The sequence below is a fragment of the Hetaerina americana genome, unplaced genomic scaffold (assembly GCF_022747635.1).
Source record: "Hetaerina americana unplaced genomic scaffold, ioHetAmer1.1.p SCAF_4, whole genome shotgun sequence".
In the NCBI taxonomy this organism is placed as follows: Eukaryota; Metazoa; Arthropoda; class Insecta; order Odonata; family Calopterygidae; genus Hetaerina; species Hetaerina americana.
This window is the reverse complement of record NW_027286985.1, coordinates 32584778-32601546: the sequence shown is the minus strand read 5'-3', so window position 1 is coordinate 32601546 and position 16769 is coordinate 32584778. Positions and strand designations below refer to the sequence as shown.

The 16769-nt window shown below is 42.0% G+C and overlaps 1 protein-coding gene across 2 annotated transcripts in view; it reads right to left on the bottom strand.

Annotated features, from left to right (window-relative positions):
• Positions 1 to 16769, bottom strand: part of spoon (A-kinase anchor protein spoonbill) — a 131627-nt gene that overhangs the window by 92434 nt on the left and 22424 nt on the right. Inside the window, exon 1 of one of the 2 annotated variants that reach the window (XM_071590480.1) lies at positions 8793 to 8980. The exons of the other annotated variant lie outside the window; for it this stretch is intronic. The gene's annotated coding sequence lies outside the window, so the exon portion shown is untranslated. Of the gene's footprint in view, positions 1 to 8792; positions 8981 to 16769 lie in introns of those variants that run through there. 2 annotated transcript variants of the gene reach the window in all.

Genomic DNA, 16769 nt, shown 5'->3' with positions numbered 1-16769 from the left:
TTGCCTAAGGTTGCGAAAGCAAAAGCTCCGAAATCGGTAAAACAGGTAATTTCACGTCCAGTCATCTGATTTGTACCCTAACAGGCCCCAAGTCTATTCGGCTAAAGTGCATTAACCCGAGGATCACGAATACACAACATTGCTTCAGAAGTCATCAATGGGCTACGTCATTCCTACGACCGAATGAAGCGGAGGGCGTTACGCCTGGGCGGAACTCAATCTCCCAGTTCTGGAATCCGGGGCATGATTTAAAATATCGCTACCTTGAGCTTAAAGGCGCATAACACACACTTTCCCGCAGAGCGGTCTCGATTTGGTGGACCGAAAACTACTCAAGATGGAGAACATCATGTCGTCGACGAAGTACGTACCCCCGGCGTGGGTGCCACACAGCGGGATCGAGAAAGAGAAAGAGAGGGGAAGGGAGACTCTCCCTTTGCGTACCGTTTCATTCGCGAGATCGGACCCTCGGCGGCCCAGATCACCGGAGGCAAGGCCTGTTCCGGGAGAGGAGGGGAGGGGGGATTCGCGGTAGGGGGCGTGGGAGACCTAGATGGATGAAAAGAGACTGGGGTGGGGGGGCCCACCTGGCAGAGACTGCGGGGAAGAAATAGAGCAGGTAGAGCGAAAGATTGGAGGAGGTGAGTGGTACGCGACGGGAGAGCAAGCCCATCGCTTGCTATCCGAGCGAGCACCTTCGGCCCGCCTCACGCTGGATGCGATGCTATAGTGCGCGACACTTCTTGGCCACGTTTTGTCTTCCGAGTGAGTTTCATGATGCACAACAAGCGCGGCCCATGAGGACGTGGCGAAAGCCACATCGCTGGCCCAGCGATTTCCCTCCAACCAGCGTGAACGGCGCAGTTCCGACCGCATAGCCGTCCAATCATGTGACTACGCCTAGCGAGCAAATAAAGTCGAACGAATGGAGAACAGAACCTGGGCGGAAATCATAGCACAACATCAATGTTCTATTAGCGTGCACAAAATTGGCAGAAACCTCAAATCGCTCACATAGACGAGAAATGTCGTCACACACAGCACTGCTGTATCGTTATGCATTGTAAAAGCCTACAATTATTAGAAAACTTAAGTAATTGTTGACAGTTTTCACACTCAACAATTCATTCAACGCTCAAAATTTTCAAATTTGAGCATTCGAATGAGTCGACCGCTTGCTCTTTCAACCCATTTCCAAGACTTATAACAGTCACGGAGATACACCGGGACGCAAATTATAGGCACCAACAACTCGGAAAGCCATACCGAAATCGAACTATCGATATTAATCCGCTGGTGTGAGTAGGTAAATACAATCAGTAGCTACATGGAAAGGCGCCTCACTTAAGATCGGGTTGTGTCTTAGGCGGGCTTTGCGCCCTATCGGCGTTAGAACGGATGTTTCCGACTCAGTTTGCTTTGTATTTCACGTAATGTTGAATATTGAAAGACCCAAAATTAACTATCAGTAACCCCGATTCGGGAATCCCGGTGGGTAAAATGATTGTTATCCTATACGAAAGTTTCGCAGTCGAATACTCCATCGAGATCGCGCAGATGTAGATCGAGCACGGATGCTCATCCATCAGAACACTGTGGTGCCCAAATACGTAAACTGCACTATCTTTTAACAATATACGTAGCAGGTAAAATACATCATGCATAATTACATAGGTTGAAATGACGGAAAATGCAAAAATTACGGATGATATTTCACAAGAAAAATTCAACAAGCCTCTTCAATGCTTAAAAAACGAAAAATAAACGTGTATAGAAACTTTAAACACAAACACTATAAGGGGTTTTAAATGAATTATCGTATTACTGTTAATTATATCATTAAATCTACCCAACACGCAGAGATTCCCTTGCATATACGAGGGTCATCCGGAAAGTAGTACCCGTTCGTGCCGCATGAAGTGCTGACGACGCGAGTAGCCGCTGGACGAGGTCAGATAGCTTCAGTGGCTTGTCTGCCTTCTCTGAGCCAAGTTGCGTGACGCTAGCATTGCCTGTGTTGTTTCTGTGATTGTTTACAATGTTTAAAAAAATTGAGAACGCCGCCAGTTGTGAAGTGAGGGCAGTGATTAAATTCCTCAATGCAAGAAACGTTCGCCCATGTGATATTCATCGCCAATTAAAGGAGGTGTATGGAGACAATGTAATGGACGAGTCGTCTGTTCGGCGGTGGTGTCGCAACTTCAACATGGGGAGGGGGAACACACACGACGATGAGCGTTCGGGGAGACCGTCTGTCATTACAGACCAACTGGTGAGCTCAGTTGACGAATTCGTGAGGAACGATCGGCGCGTCACAATTGATGACATCTGTGAGCATTTTCCCAATGTTTCTCGAACAATTGTTCATGAAATTGTTAAACACCATCTGCATTATGCAAAAATTTGTGCAAGATGGGTCCCTCGCGTATCTCAATGAGCTGGCGGCGAAGGACTATGCAGCAGGAATACAGAAACTTGTCACACGTTATGACAAATGCCTTAATTTGCTTGGAGATTATGTTGAGAAGTAGTTTAAAGTATCCTCTTTCAAATAAAATTTTTTATGTTTGTTAATATTTACTTTTGTGTCTTTATTTCACGAACGGGTACTACTTTCCGGATGACCCTCGTATATTCTACGTGGAAGTTAAATAAACCTAAACCACCACGGTAAAACCTAAGAGTAATTTAATTCCAGTGTGACTAATAAAAAAATATTTGCAACTTCAGTTTTCGTAAGTCTTCATTTCAAGTACAGTTAATAACTTGTTTTCTCATCATAATGCTTTGGTGATGTGTATTAAAACATTTAAGGGTGATGTTAGGAGTCAATAATGTGCGGGAATCAGTGCTATGCACTACTTGATGAGGCAGTAGTGTATAAAATTTGTACCCTAGCACACACACCTCCGACACCAGTGGGGGAATCGACGTCTGCTGAGCTGGAATGCGTGATCGGGCATTATATTGAGATGTGGGTGTGCTATTCCGCCTTGCTGTGCGCTCATGGCATTTCCCCTTCTCTCTCTCCACCGTACCTCCGTCCCACGGTCCCGAGCAGCCACGTCGCAGGTATAATACGTATGCTGCCTTTCCACCTCTCTCTCCCCCTCCCCACCCTTGCCCCTCTCCGCACCTCAGCCTTTCGCCGCACTGGCAAAAAAAAATCATCCTTCCTTTCCTGCATTGGGCTTTTCACTCCCTCGTGGAATGAGTGAAGGACTCGGTCATTCTCGAGCGCCCCTCATCTCATCCCTTCGCACCATTTTTCACTCCCAACACCGAATGCCTGTGTGCTTAGGATGGGTATTGACACGAGAAGGCGGGCGTCGGCAACACGTACCGCAGACACTCATCGTGACGATGCACCGCTTATCTACTACTCCTGCTCCTTCCTCTATGTCTTTATGCTCACGCTAAAGAATATGAAGAAGTAGGAGCTGCAGGCAACGACTCGTAGACTAAAGGTAATTAGAACTATGAAGGGTAAGGCCGGTCGTCACCAATAACTATGGTGATTTTAATGTTTGGTGCCCCATTTCCTTGGCCAGTAAGCGCGAGTCCCGCGACGGACACGCGAATTTCATCAACATGATATTTGACTAAATAAACACACGAATCTTGGTCCTATATATTTTATTAAATTTCCACACTAAATGCACACAAAAACTTTTATTTTTTTGAATCTTTCATTTTCGACTGATAAATATGAATCCGTGTCGGAAATATTTATTTTTAAATGCATATCACACGGAGGTTTAGCTACGCAATGAGGTCATTCAGTACCGCGAGACCATTTCTGACATAATTCAATAGAGCACACAATTAATATCGAAAATATGAGCTGTGATATTTTCCATGGAACAACATTTAATAGAATTTATTTTTGAACCTTCGATTAATTGTGAAAGACAAAAGTTACAAATTTCTATACGCCTAAAACTCACTCTTACCAGAATGAAAATGAAAAATGCAGAAGGAGAAAAAGACTTCATTCGCCAAAAGATAAGTCAATGCAACCAATTAGCACAAGATTTCGGAAAGCAACAAGCATAAAATAGAATCCTCAAATAATAACCGAGACAATACATTAAAAAACACATGGATGACATCGAAATCAGAATAGAGAAAGTTGACAATTAGAGCATTCGCGTTTGGGATGGAAGGTTTAGCATTTAAAGGGGAATTCGTCTGAGACTGCTCGACAAAAACACAAAAGTCACGTATTCCCGATAAACAGAAAAGTAGATTACCATCACCATTTTCATGCAGCAATAATCCAATTCATGCCATAGCATAATACTTTTCATATAAACACGGGAAGAGAGTCTCCAATTAACACCTGAAGTTGTTTGCCAGCGTTATTTGTCCAACACAACTTATTTCGAGCACTTTTTGCCAATTATTTCTACTGTTAGAACGGCGCATTCTGCGCAGGAAAAAGAATACACTTGAGTTGCACGGTTCAATAGTCTACGTATTTCCCTGAACTCTCAACACCATGGCCTGTGATGTAAATATAGTATGGGGTTGGAATTATTCCTTAGTATATGTCTACGCTGAACACCCAAACACATACGATTATCAATCCGGAGATTTGAGTCTTACGTGTAATCATTGAACATTGGTGCAGGCTCCAAAATTCGCTCTTTTCGCAATCGCATAAAAATTTCAATTCGTTCACGGAAATATATATCGAAACACCTTTACACACAGTTGCAAATCAAATATTTCCAGGGTGGGTCCTGAATGATGAGACATGACTGATTGAAAGAACCGAAAGCCTGATCGTTCACCGGCAATCGACGGATATTCCGCGAATTTTATTCCGCGGAGTTATCTACATCTACACAATACTTAAGTCTCCGCGAGGACGCGTTTTGGGGGCCGCAGGGACAAGTAGCCTTTTTCATCCCTAAATGTTACTTGTTGTACAAGAAGAAGTATCACTACTTCGTCCATAATTTAGCGAAACTTGAAAGTTCCAAGGATTTTGGAATGGTGTGGGGACGAGAGGGGCGGAGGAAGGAAGAGGTCGTGGGATGGGTTGGTTGGGGGGGGGGGGCAAAATGGAGGTCCGATGTGAAATTTAAATCACCCGACTTTCAAACGTCCGAAGAAAGTGTAGCGGCGGGGGAAAGGGAGTAAAGGGCGGGGGGAGACAGGAGAAAGGATCGGGGAAATTCGGACAAAACGCTGCCCCGGACGCCGTGGAACTCGAGTATCTCCTTACCGGGCCGGGCAGTCGAAGATCCAAAGAATGATTTACGGCCCGGCCGGAAGAAATCGCAACTCACTCAAGGAGAGAAATCTCCGTCTAACTCTGTACACCGGCAAAGGGAAGAAGAGCGGAAGAAGGTGTGGACGCCCATAATTACGTCTTCCCGCTTCGAATAAGGGTCCGATTATGAAACCAACAATCAAAACTTGTTCGATTTTCTCTCCCGACCAAAGACATTCGTACATTTTTGTCTTCCGGGAACACGAAAAAATACTGCGAGAGACTAACAATGAATTTGATAGTGATACGCCTATAGCTTGCCTCATTCTTATCCTCAATTCTGACGAAGGTCGTTTCATTAAATAAAACCCAACCTCAACAGATTAAACCACCCATCTAAGCAGAAACAGATACCAGAAACTGACATATTAAACTACTCGCTCTTCTTTCGAAATATTGGCGAGCATAGAAAAACCAGATCTTAGTTACACAACCATACATGTTCTCCTCCGCGAAAATCTTAGGTAAAAGGCGTAACATTTATTGAAGGTAAGCAAGGCTACGAAGATCAAGCACTCGGAAATTTGGGCAGAAAGCATGCTATTGTCTTCAACCATTCACTTAACGAGCAAGAGCAATTTAAAACGTGGCATATAACGCCCCGTGGCATACAACCTAGCGGAAGATCACGGGGAATGAAATATACAAATACTTAATTAATAGGCAGGGAATGTGTTAGGCAAAGTTAAGAAAATAGACTATAGTCATGTAAACGGAAGGGAATAATGATTTTTTCATGGATTATTTGTAGGAGTAACGGCTGGTGAACTTTCCATAAAAAATGTAGCTGGTTAAACCTGGGTATTGCTATGACGAGGAATTTATGGAGTGGAAATAAGAAGATTAAAATCTATCGGTGCTGGAACCAATTTCTTTTACATGCCAGTGTACTATAAACTTCCAATTATTCTTTCGGCGTCGGAATTAAATTTGACAGTCCCGTAATTTTCTCTAGTTCCACTCTCACTGCTCTCTCCCTAACTATTGGGACCCCTCATCCTAGTTTCTGCATTAACCTCGCAAAGGGCACTACTTCTCGGCAAGATTTTTTCATATAATGTTTTCCAACAAAAACGTTTGCCGGCGAAAAACATCACCCGAAAATATCTTCTCGCCGTCCGGGGAACTGCGCAGACATATTTTTGCAAAAGTGAACCCCTCTGAACTGTGACCTCAATACCGCCTACTGCGCGCAAAAATTAATATCTCCACGAGGGCAAGCGCAGTGCCTGGGCTAAAGGGAGAAATTATCTCCGCGACGACTGCCTTCAAAAGAAGGACAAACTATCGATAGTCCGGTTGAGTTGATTATGTCCGTCTGAATAACTGTCACTCGAGGATTAAAGATCACTTGGATTAAGTTCTTGGCTTTCCCAAACGCCCGTAGATGTGGCGTTTGCGGCTTACGGTCTGCGGGATCCGTTCGATGGGCGACTTTATCACAAAACAGAACTCACGCTTAAGACACCGTTTAGCGAGAGGGGGTGAATGAATCGGAACATTCCGTCTGGTAGGAATGGAGGGCGATTCCCACAATGTTCGAACGAACACACCTCGCGCTCACACGTGGAGAAAACATTAGGGAAACGGTTTTACTTGAATATTTAACGTCTGTTGATGTCAGTGGAGGATATATTAGAGAAGTACAGAGCACCCTATATGGTTGGTGACACCCACGAGAACTGTCCCCAAAATTACATTGGTATATTGGATTAAATTGGAGAGAAAAATACTCAGCCACTGACAAATTAAGCACACCTCCTTCCTTCGCACGACACGAACTTTAAACAAAATCAAACCCAATTACTGGAACAGTTTTCATTTCACAAAGAAAACTTAAATGATTTAGTCAAACACATCTATTATCGCATGCTGAAGATAGCAAAGCTATTAGGTGTACTTTCAGTTGCATGTGTATGCAAGATGTAGTTTGAGTGTTTGCATGTGTGGGGTGTAAGTATTCTTGCATGAATGTATGCTATTTTTTCTTTGTGGATGTAATAATTTGTGGTTCTTGCATGCGGTTTTTTTCCTCTTTTCTAAATTACGGGTGGTGTCCTAACACCCCCCGCCACACGCTCTTGCGGCGGCTTGCGGGGTATTGAGTAGATGTAGACACGTGCGCGTGCATAATTACGTTTGTTTCGGCATATGAGCAAATGTACATGTATTCATGCTTATAACTAAGGTCGTATTTGTGCATGAATGGCTGATGTCCTAGCATCCCTCCCTCGGACCAAGTCCTCGCGTGCGACTACCTGGGTATTGTGTAGCAGTAGAACGGTGGGCTTCTTCATCTAGACACATGATAAATCACAAGCTGGTGGCGTGTACTACGACTGTCCTCAATGAACAAATAATAATTTTCCGTAAGGGGAAAAAAAACATAGAAATACCATTGACGTCATTCGAAAAAATACCCTTCCTTGAGATGAAAAATCGACACAAGGGAGGAGACGAGGCGAAGGGCTAGGCTCTTTAAGAGGGAGACGAGTCTAGTCCAACGGAGCGAAATAAAGAGATTGGAGCCCGTCATAGGAAATCCGGGAGAATGAAAGACGGATGGAGCGGCGTTTGGGAGGGGAGGAAAGCACAGCGAACTAGAGCACACTCGCCGAGGGACGACCACGCCGTGCAGCCGCGTGGCCAATAAACATGGACGACGTGCGCAACGCAACCCCATCAACACGTGCGACGGACACTGGCAGATGTTGCGAGACCGCACGGGGCGCAGCATCACAAAACTTTAAGGCTCACACTATCTGGGGTCAGAGTGGATTACTACAAACGCCGCTCATTAAAATGTCTAATTTTTTATACAGTGGCGAAGGCTATATTTTCAGCAAATTACTGTAAAATCAGTCAAATTATTAGCATAACATTAACCCGAGGGGAGCTGTTATAAAAAAAATCATGGAGCTAAGATCATATTACACCTGCATGATCAAATCAATAGATAGAAAACAGAAATAAATATCGATTGGTATTTATTGGCAGTTGCTTCACTATTTTGTAATCTAAGGATGATACGAAGCATATCTATAACATTCACGATTCGTCTTGTCAGCGGTTTAAGTACATTATGCAAATAAAATCTACAGACGTTTGCCAAATGAGGACTTGGTAACATAATTACAATTTCAAGGTCGTGAGTTTTTGGAGAAGCATGGTTCAAATCATACAAAACGAAGTAGCCTTATCAGTTCATTATAATAATTATTATTATCGGTAATCTGTGTTATTTTTACACAAAGCCAATACTTGTCCTGCTTGGTAGGATGAACTGGGTTATCCTAAAAATAATAAATACTTCATCGATTCTATATTTTCCATTGGTAGATTTAACGATAACGAAATGCCAAAAATATGGCAAAAATAAAGTACACAGCCGATAAGCTTTAAAGTTAGTAACACGCGCGCATAGACAACAAACGCGCAAAACTGTGAAAAAAACTGCAATTTGAAACACTTGTAACGCAGGGATATTAAAAATAAAATAATTCCAACATACCAGATAATTCCAGACGATAGCCATGGGTGCGAGATTGGACGGCACAACAAGAACGGGAAAAAAAACGATCAATCAAATCCACGTTTATGAAGAAGAATCAGTTCCGACACGTAAAACTTCCAAACGTTTCGCAAAACAGCTCCTGACAAGATGAGCCACACACGGACAGCCAAAACGACACAGCCGCCTCGTGCCACGGCGACCGCAGACACTGCCCGGCCGTCCACTTGTTGCTGTGCGAGGTTGTCGGATCCACCACCACGTGGCCCCACCGTCGAGGGGAGAGAATGAAGTGCAACGGTGGCGAGGAGGGAGGGGAGAGAATGAAGTGCAACGGTGGCGAGGAGGGAGGGGAGAGATGACGGGGTAGGGAGTGGGGGGAGGATTCGGCGGAAGGAGAGAGACGAGAATGATTCAAAGAACGTGACGGAGATGGAGGTCGGAAACCGTCTTTGTTTCGATTGCTCCGCGAAAATCTGCAAAAATCCACAGGACAAAGTGTGCCTGCTCGTCGCCCGGCGGAATCTCTGTCCATAATCCTTTACCGAGTCCCCACGTGCGGAACAATGTGAGTGTACGTGTTATCGATTAATTGATTCCATTGAGTTGATTTAATTGGGGTTTCCTTCACAAATTAAGGTGTGGCAAATAACTCGTTTTCGACTGGTCGCTTGACTCTCTCTCGCTGCGACACGCCGAATATCTCGTTTCATGATGTTCACGCGCGAACACGGGATCCCGCAAGACATTCCAGTGGCGTGTGGAAGAGGGTGCTTGGACACTAATTAGGAAAAAACAAGATGTACAGGAAGAAAATAGCGAGTTAAAAACCGTCCAACTATCGGTGTTGTGGTAGTCTATTGCCCGAGTTTCGCTCGAACGATGTTCATGGAGGGACGTTCACGAACGAAGTTCCAATTTTCGATAACTATGAACGAAGAAGTTGACTTTTTTTTTAGAATGAACGTGATTTGAACGAAAACTGAAACTTTCATCTCATCGTGAACATCCCAGTTTAAAGCTTGTCCATAAGCATAAGGCCGTGTGTGTCGTCCCTAGCAGGAGTAGGACGATTGAGAGAGAAGGGCGAAATACGAGTTGGAAGTTTATGGACTCATCAAGAACTTCAATAGGAACAGAAATCAATCATGGTTTCATCCTACTAAAACGTCTACTATTCAGGGCTATAGCCTGGGAATTGGGAAAGATTACTCTCGCAATCCGACGTGGAGCAGCCGGTTAACTTTCAGGGCCGCGTCATCCAAGGGTAAGGCCAGAAGTTTTGCCTTAAACCTATAAGTAGCTTTGAGTAAAGACCGAAGAATCACATACAATGATCTGCAAAATTGAAATGAATAATTGCCATTGAATCGACCTTATTTTCTATATAATTCGAAAATAATCTAAATAGACTAATTCACGTCACCAGAACGTGTCAATTTCTGATAAATGATGCTCCTTTCTTGTGCATATCTAAACCGAAGTTCATTAAACCTTTTACATCGCAAGTCCTATAATAACTAGAATCAGAATCACAATTAATTAGTACACCTCTTGGGCATCCTCGCCATACATGTCATTCTTTTTCACTAAATGGAATAAAAATGATTATAGCTGTTTGTGTTTCCATAATTTTACCATTGGCATCGCGAGTGAAATTTTTTATAACATTATTTCACTCCATTGAAATGAAATTCCATAAGATTGACCCTAATTGAAGATTTTATTACAATGTACTGCCATGTTCTTGCGACTGAACTATATTTTCGGACAAATATTTTGTATTTTTTTCCCATTTTTAGAACTTAAGAAATATTTAATAGCATACGAGAATCCACACTTCATCGGGACAGAATATCAGCTTTCTCTTCGGATAAGCGTGGGTCATTTGCCCCAATCATAACGAACAGATTTTATCACCTCAATCGTCTTGGTTTACCGCTTTTTCAATGATTTATATCATTAAAATAAATATCCTAACTCTCTGAATTTCAATTATTTAATTGAATATCTCAAAGTCATCTTTAAAAAAACGTAATTATCTCTTTTTGAAAAGCTGATATATACAGATTTGCATTTGGAGAAGTGACACACGCTTTTAGACGGATATGTCTCTACGATCGGGCCAACTCAGATGCTTTTTCAACCGAGTCTGGTGCCGAACAAGGCATTCTGGACCAACAATATTTTCTTCAATGGTATCACTAGTATACATAATTTCTTTTATCATAAATATTGATTTATCATTCGTAGACGACCCTCAGATAGAGAGCAAAATGGAAAAGTATTTAGACAATATTATTAGAGATGGAGTCAGGACTTGGTTGGAACTCGGTTGAACCATATCGTTGAATCCATGGATTCGAATAGGTTCAAATCGAATCCTTTCACGAAATGAGGCATCTTGTAAAACAATTAATGGTTTCTGGCGTAACTTTATGGAACCGATTCATTATAAATAAATGAAAGGACTAACTTTGTAGTTCCACACGAAAACGATTTATTCACACGACCCGGGTTTCGAGGAAAAACTTCATCATCAGATCATTTATTTATCTTGTAAAACGTCAATTGCGTGAGCTAAAATGATTCCTTCCAACTGGTCAATTGACTATATTACTTAGTTCTCCAATTCTGTCTAACCTAAGACCAAATTCACCACCGTAGCTTGACCTTCCGATTGAAGTCGTGAGCAAGGGTAGCTCGAGTACAAGATATTTTACAGCACACGGTGCGAAGTACATTAATATACATGGAAATGGCCGCAATGTCCGATGATTTTCATTTGCTTATCTTTTTTTTACTGTGAAACTTGGCCGAGGCCAAGCGGGCTTTCCTCCTCCCCGGGTCTTGGTGGCATCCAGGGGCTCGAACCAAATGCATTTGGAGAGTCCTTCGAACCTTCAACCACAACCCAAAGAAATGAAGCACCGCTGACAAAGGTGTGCTGCCTTTAGCTTGCGTGACCCACTATGAAATTGACGCATAATAACTCAAAATGTATATTTTCATAGACCCTCTGAGGAAGGGAGGTACGAAATCACAGTACGATATCTTTCCCGTTGATTTCCGATAATTTATTTATACGCACAATACGAAAAAACGGAATGACATTTGTTCTTTACAAGAGAGAAAGAATAAAAATCCATCATAGATTACTGCATTGCAGCTCTTAAACGGAATTATACTAATTTGGCTTTAAATTAACTTTTCATCGAGGCTTCCCCGGCTCAAGTGTTCACTGCGCATTAAAAAGCAATCTCATCGGAGTAATTACTCGCGAGCGAGAGCGAACAGTACTCACTCCCCTGAGCAATTTTTCAGGCGATCAAGATACATTTACATACATACATTAAGGCAAACAAAGGTAGAGGTAGTGCAGATTGTAAAGCTCTGGCCTACCGACCAGAGGGCCCGGATTCGATTCTGGGTGACGCCTCTGATCACCCTCAACTTCATCCAAACCAAGTTATTATTCTGACACCTTTCTGAGAAATCACACGCGTTTCAAGGAAAGGAATAGACCCCCTGTCCTAACGTGTGGTTTTCACACGCTGTATATAGATTAGTGTTAGGTGACCCTCACCTATCAAAAACAGCCTTCCGATTGATCACTGGGGTATGTAAGTTTCAAGTTTTTGGTATACTATGAAGAAATAATTTCTAACGCGTATTCAGCGTAAAGTTGACTCTTTCCGAAACTGATATTACAAACGAATTTTCTATACGTGAAAAGTATTAGCATTGCAATAAAAATTAACACTTGAGGAATACTCAAACGAGCGACAACCATCTCATAAACCACATAGAGGTAATTGTAAAATATTTCCTCTTCTATGTTTTTTCTACACATGGTGCATCCATGCCTTTCAATCAATTGGAGTTTTTATCATGCATAGTAGTTCTGAAGGCGAATTCTAAGAAGTTTTGCATTTATTTTGACGGAGAACAATTGTTTCAGAAATTCGCGTGTCTCTCGTCAGTAAAATTGATTTTCTTGAGAAAAATAACCATTGGAAAAACAGCTTATTGCTTCGATCAAGGAGACTCACAGAAACACACGTTGCATATATACTTTCCTATTTTCATCTTGCCACATTATTTGAATTTGATTAAATCGTCACGGCTTTAATGAAAACTATCCAGGGACATGGGTTTGATTTGGTTATGGTTGTGAACTGTGATACATGAATTTGTCAGCGACGGTACCCATCTCTTTTATTTATCCCGGTAGTCAAATGTACCAATGTAATTTGGGGCCATGAAAATACTCTCGGTATCGCAAGAAAACTCGGATGTCCTTAGTCCTCGGATGGACTTTCTAATAGTCCTTGTGAAGTCTTGCCTGGTTTTTTTGAGCATTAAAGCGCTGTCAACCTAATTCTCCCGCAACCGTCACGCTCCGCTAAGATTATTTCATTGGTGGTGACCTAATGCCCCCTCCTACACGTTCGCATGGCGGCTTGTGAGGTTAGATGTAGACGTGCTCACACTATACCCGTGATGACCAGTATTTTACTCTACAGAAAATAAGATCATCGTCTCCAGTGTTCAAAGAATCTGTCCTATACAGACTCATTCTCTGACCATTGAAACGTTGCTTTTTCATCAGGAAAACAATATTGCCATCAATGAAGGGAAAACAGCATTACCAACGATATCTAATGCTCGTAAAAACATTACCACGATTATAGTCATTACAGCTCATGACCCAAAGCACGTCAGCGTTCCTCCAAATCTTCGAGTCATGTACAGATCCTCGACAATATACGTTCACAATGGTACATTACTCAACCGCATTACCTGGATAGCCTGTAAATTCACACCAGCAAATAACTTTCAATTATCTCTTCCCCAAAATGATATGCTTGTTTTTACAGCAACCTGAGGGAAGTCAACATCGGCGGCGGCCACAGGAAAAAAAATTCTAATTTTGCTCAGTGTTATTTTGCAACTCAGGGCGGAAACTTAATGCTAGGAATTGCTACATCAATTCCCCGAATCCCAAAATTACCGATTAACGATGGACTGATGGATTCTTTAATATTCTACAATGCCTAAGTGAAGGTGGTGAGAATTGACAACTATTTAATAAATGTTCTCATTTTTCATTGACTCTAAAATGACCCTCCGCGCGTTTACAGTTGCGCCCAAAGAAATAAAGAGACCAAGGCACGGAGGCACTCAAATCGAAAAAGAGATCTCAATTTTATCCTTTGACCGATTGAGCGCACTCTGCATATTTGTCCGAGCGTCCCTATACTAAAATTTTTCGTTTTCTGTTCTTGACTACCATTTAACTTGGTTTTTGATACAGCATACTAGGTCAGGAATCACTCCCAGTCACAAACCCAAATGACGGCTTGCAAGGGATGACATAGTGACTTGCGGCGGAGTAAATGATGCCCAAGACGACATCATCTACTCGGCTGTCGTTGCCCTCAAACCAAATAGGGAACTGTGAAAATGAATAATTAATTAATGCTTCGGGAGTCAACTTCCGGTCACTCGCCTCAGGATGACGATAGATGCCATTGAACGGCGACGTTAGGAGAAGGAAAGGTATTTTACCATACGTTTTGGTTGATCATTGGTTTCCCTTAATTCTTTTGCACTATTCGCAATTTCACTGTGGGATTTTTTTCAAAATACTAGATACCAAGGGCGTGACCGCATTCCTGCACTGCATGCCAAAGTTATGTAAAAGAGATGTTACTTCACCTTAGTGCGGTCGCATTTGGAATACGCGGCAAATATCTTGGATCCATGGGAGAAAACTTCAATCAATACATTGGAAAAATCAGAGGAAATCCACTAGGTTTGTCGAAATTCCTCCCAGAAAAGAGTAAGCGTGTGACGGGTACTCTTGGAGGAACTATTTTGGGAACCCCTGGAATCACGAAGAAAGCAAGCAAGACTAAATGTTGGACTATTAGAGAGGTACTATTATTATTTAAGAATTACGTTGCAATTAGGCGATTTACCTGGATTGCAACGGTCAAGTTTGGTCAATGATCACTCTTCCAACGAAAAATACATACAAACACGCACTAGAAGAACAGATAGGAGACAAAATATTCTTACATACAATGACACTTCCACATCACATACAAACATACTTCCACACCACATACAAACAAACTTCCACATCACATACAAACGATATTTTAATAACTACAATGAAGTTTATCACCCAGTGGCTGCTTAACATTTATACTTAAAAACTTCTAAAATTGGATGATGGTACGGAACAACCAAGTTCACTACAGACACCGAGGGAATCATTACGGACTCAAATTACATTGGCAGACTGCACCATCAATTTGTTTAATTAGACCGAAAGAAAAACGAACAGGTTCAATTTCTCGTTCCTCCCGTGTACGATACATAATCATAACAAATTCAGGCGTAACCACTTGCACTTTCTAAACTCAAAAAGAAAAATTTTAAATTACTAAATAACAAAGCTTCTGTTACACGGTGTGGATAAGTACATGCATGTATGCGAGTGTAACTGCCCTCATGCATGAAATGTCACATTAACGCATTAAAGACTCCTAAAACCCCATCACACGCCCTTACGACAGTTAGCAGGGTATTGTGAAGATATAAGAGTATCTGTCAATCCGAAAGCCTTGGGTTCGAATACCAGGAACTACTCTCCGGACATACGAGCTGTGTGATTTTTCGGAAACCCGATCTTTCTGGGGAAACTATAGCCGGCACAGGGAAAGGAACTGCCCCTTATCCTAATGGGTGAATTTCACACGCCGTCGGGCTTACATTGGCTGAATTTTACCATCGCATATCAAACCAACCTTTGGTTTGATAACTGTGTTTATGGTTTTACATAACAATGCAAAACACCTCAAAATTGAATATTCACTTTCAAAAATCGAACAATGATTAATTTCTCCGAAATTCACAATGGCCCTTCCCCCTAATTTTCTTATCCATGCCTGCATAATTGTGTACACCTCATTAGTACATAGTTTTAGAGGTTGAGTAGCTTACCGGCTCTTAAATTGTAAATTCAAATTTTTACGATGAACAAGTGATTGTGGTCTAGCCATTGCGAAGTAACACTAGTAAAACAGTATGCATGTGTATGTAAGATGTAGTTTGAGTGTTTGCATGTGTGTGGGGTGTAAGTGTTCTTGCATGAATGTATGCCATATTTTTTTGCGGTTTTATGAATTTGTGGTTCTAGCATGCGGTTGTTTTTTCTTTTCTAAATTACGGGTGGTGTCTTAACACCCCCCGCCACACGCCCTCGCGGCGGCTTTCCGGGTATTAAGTAGATGTAGAACGGTACTAGAGTTACAAATGATAGTACGATAACAAGTATCACAACTGAAAGAAAATGGATAACTTCCGAAGCACAGAGCAAAACTTAATATCGTTCGCTAGCTGGGGAACACCCAATGTGGCGCGTATTTGAAAGGGCACTTCAATTATCGAACGCGCAACTTGTTTCGAATCGTGGTTTTATTTCCAAATTACATTTTTCGCTTCAATCTAACCTCTAAGGGAGTGGATTAATAGATTTGAAAACTCATCGGCACCCTCATAAAACGGATTCCTAAATATTACCTGAACCGCCAATTTTAGCCCACACATGAGCAGACATCATTTGTGGCACAACAATTTCATGTCAGATAGATTAAAAATACTCGGCCAGTGGATATAATATTGAACGGGAATTAAGCAACCCTCTTTCAAAAATGTTCACCATAGAGTAAAATATTGACGTTCCAATTTTAGGGGTGGTGTCCTAACACCCCCACCACACGCCCATGCGGCGGCTTTTTTTTATTGTGTATATGTAGAAAAGAAATTATAGCATGTATTTCTTGTAAGGGAAATGTTACGCTCTTAGACGTCCGAGGCGTTATTCCTAAAGACAAAAATAATGTCCACGATTTGCAAACCGAACATACCGAATTCCACTAGTTATACTAAGCTGAGGCTGAAGCC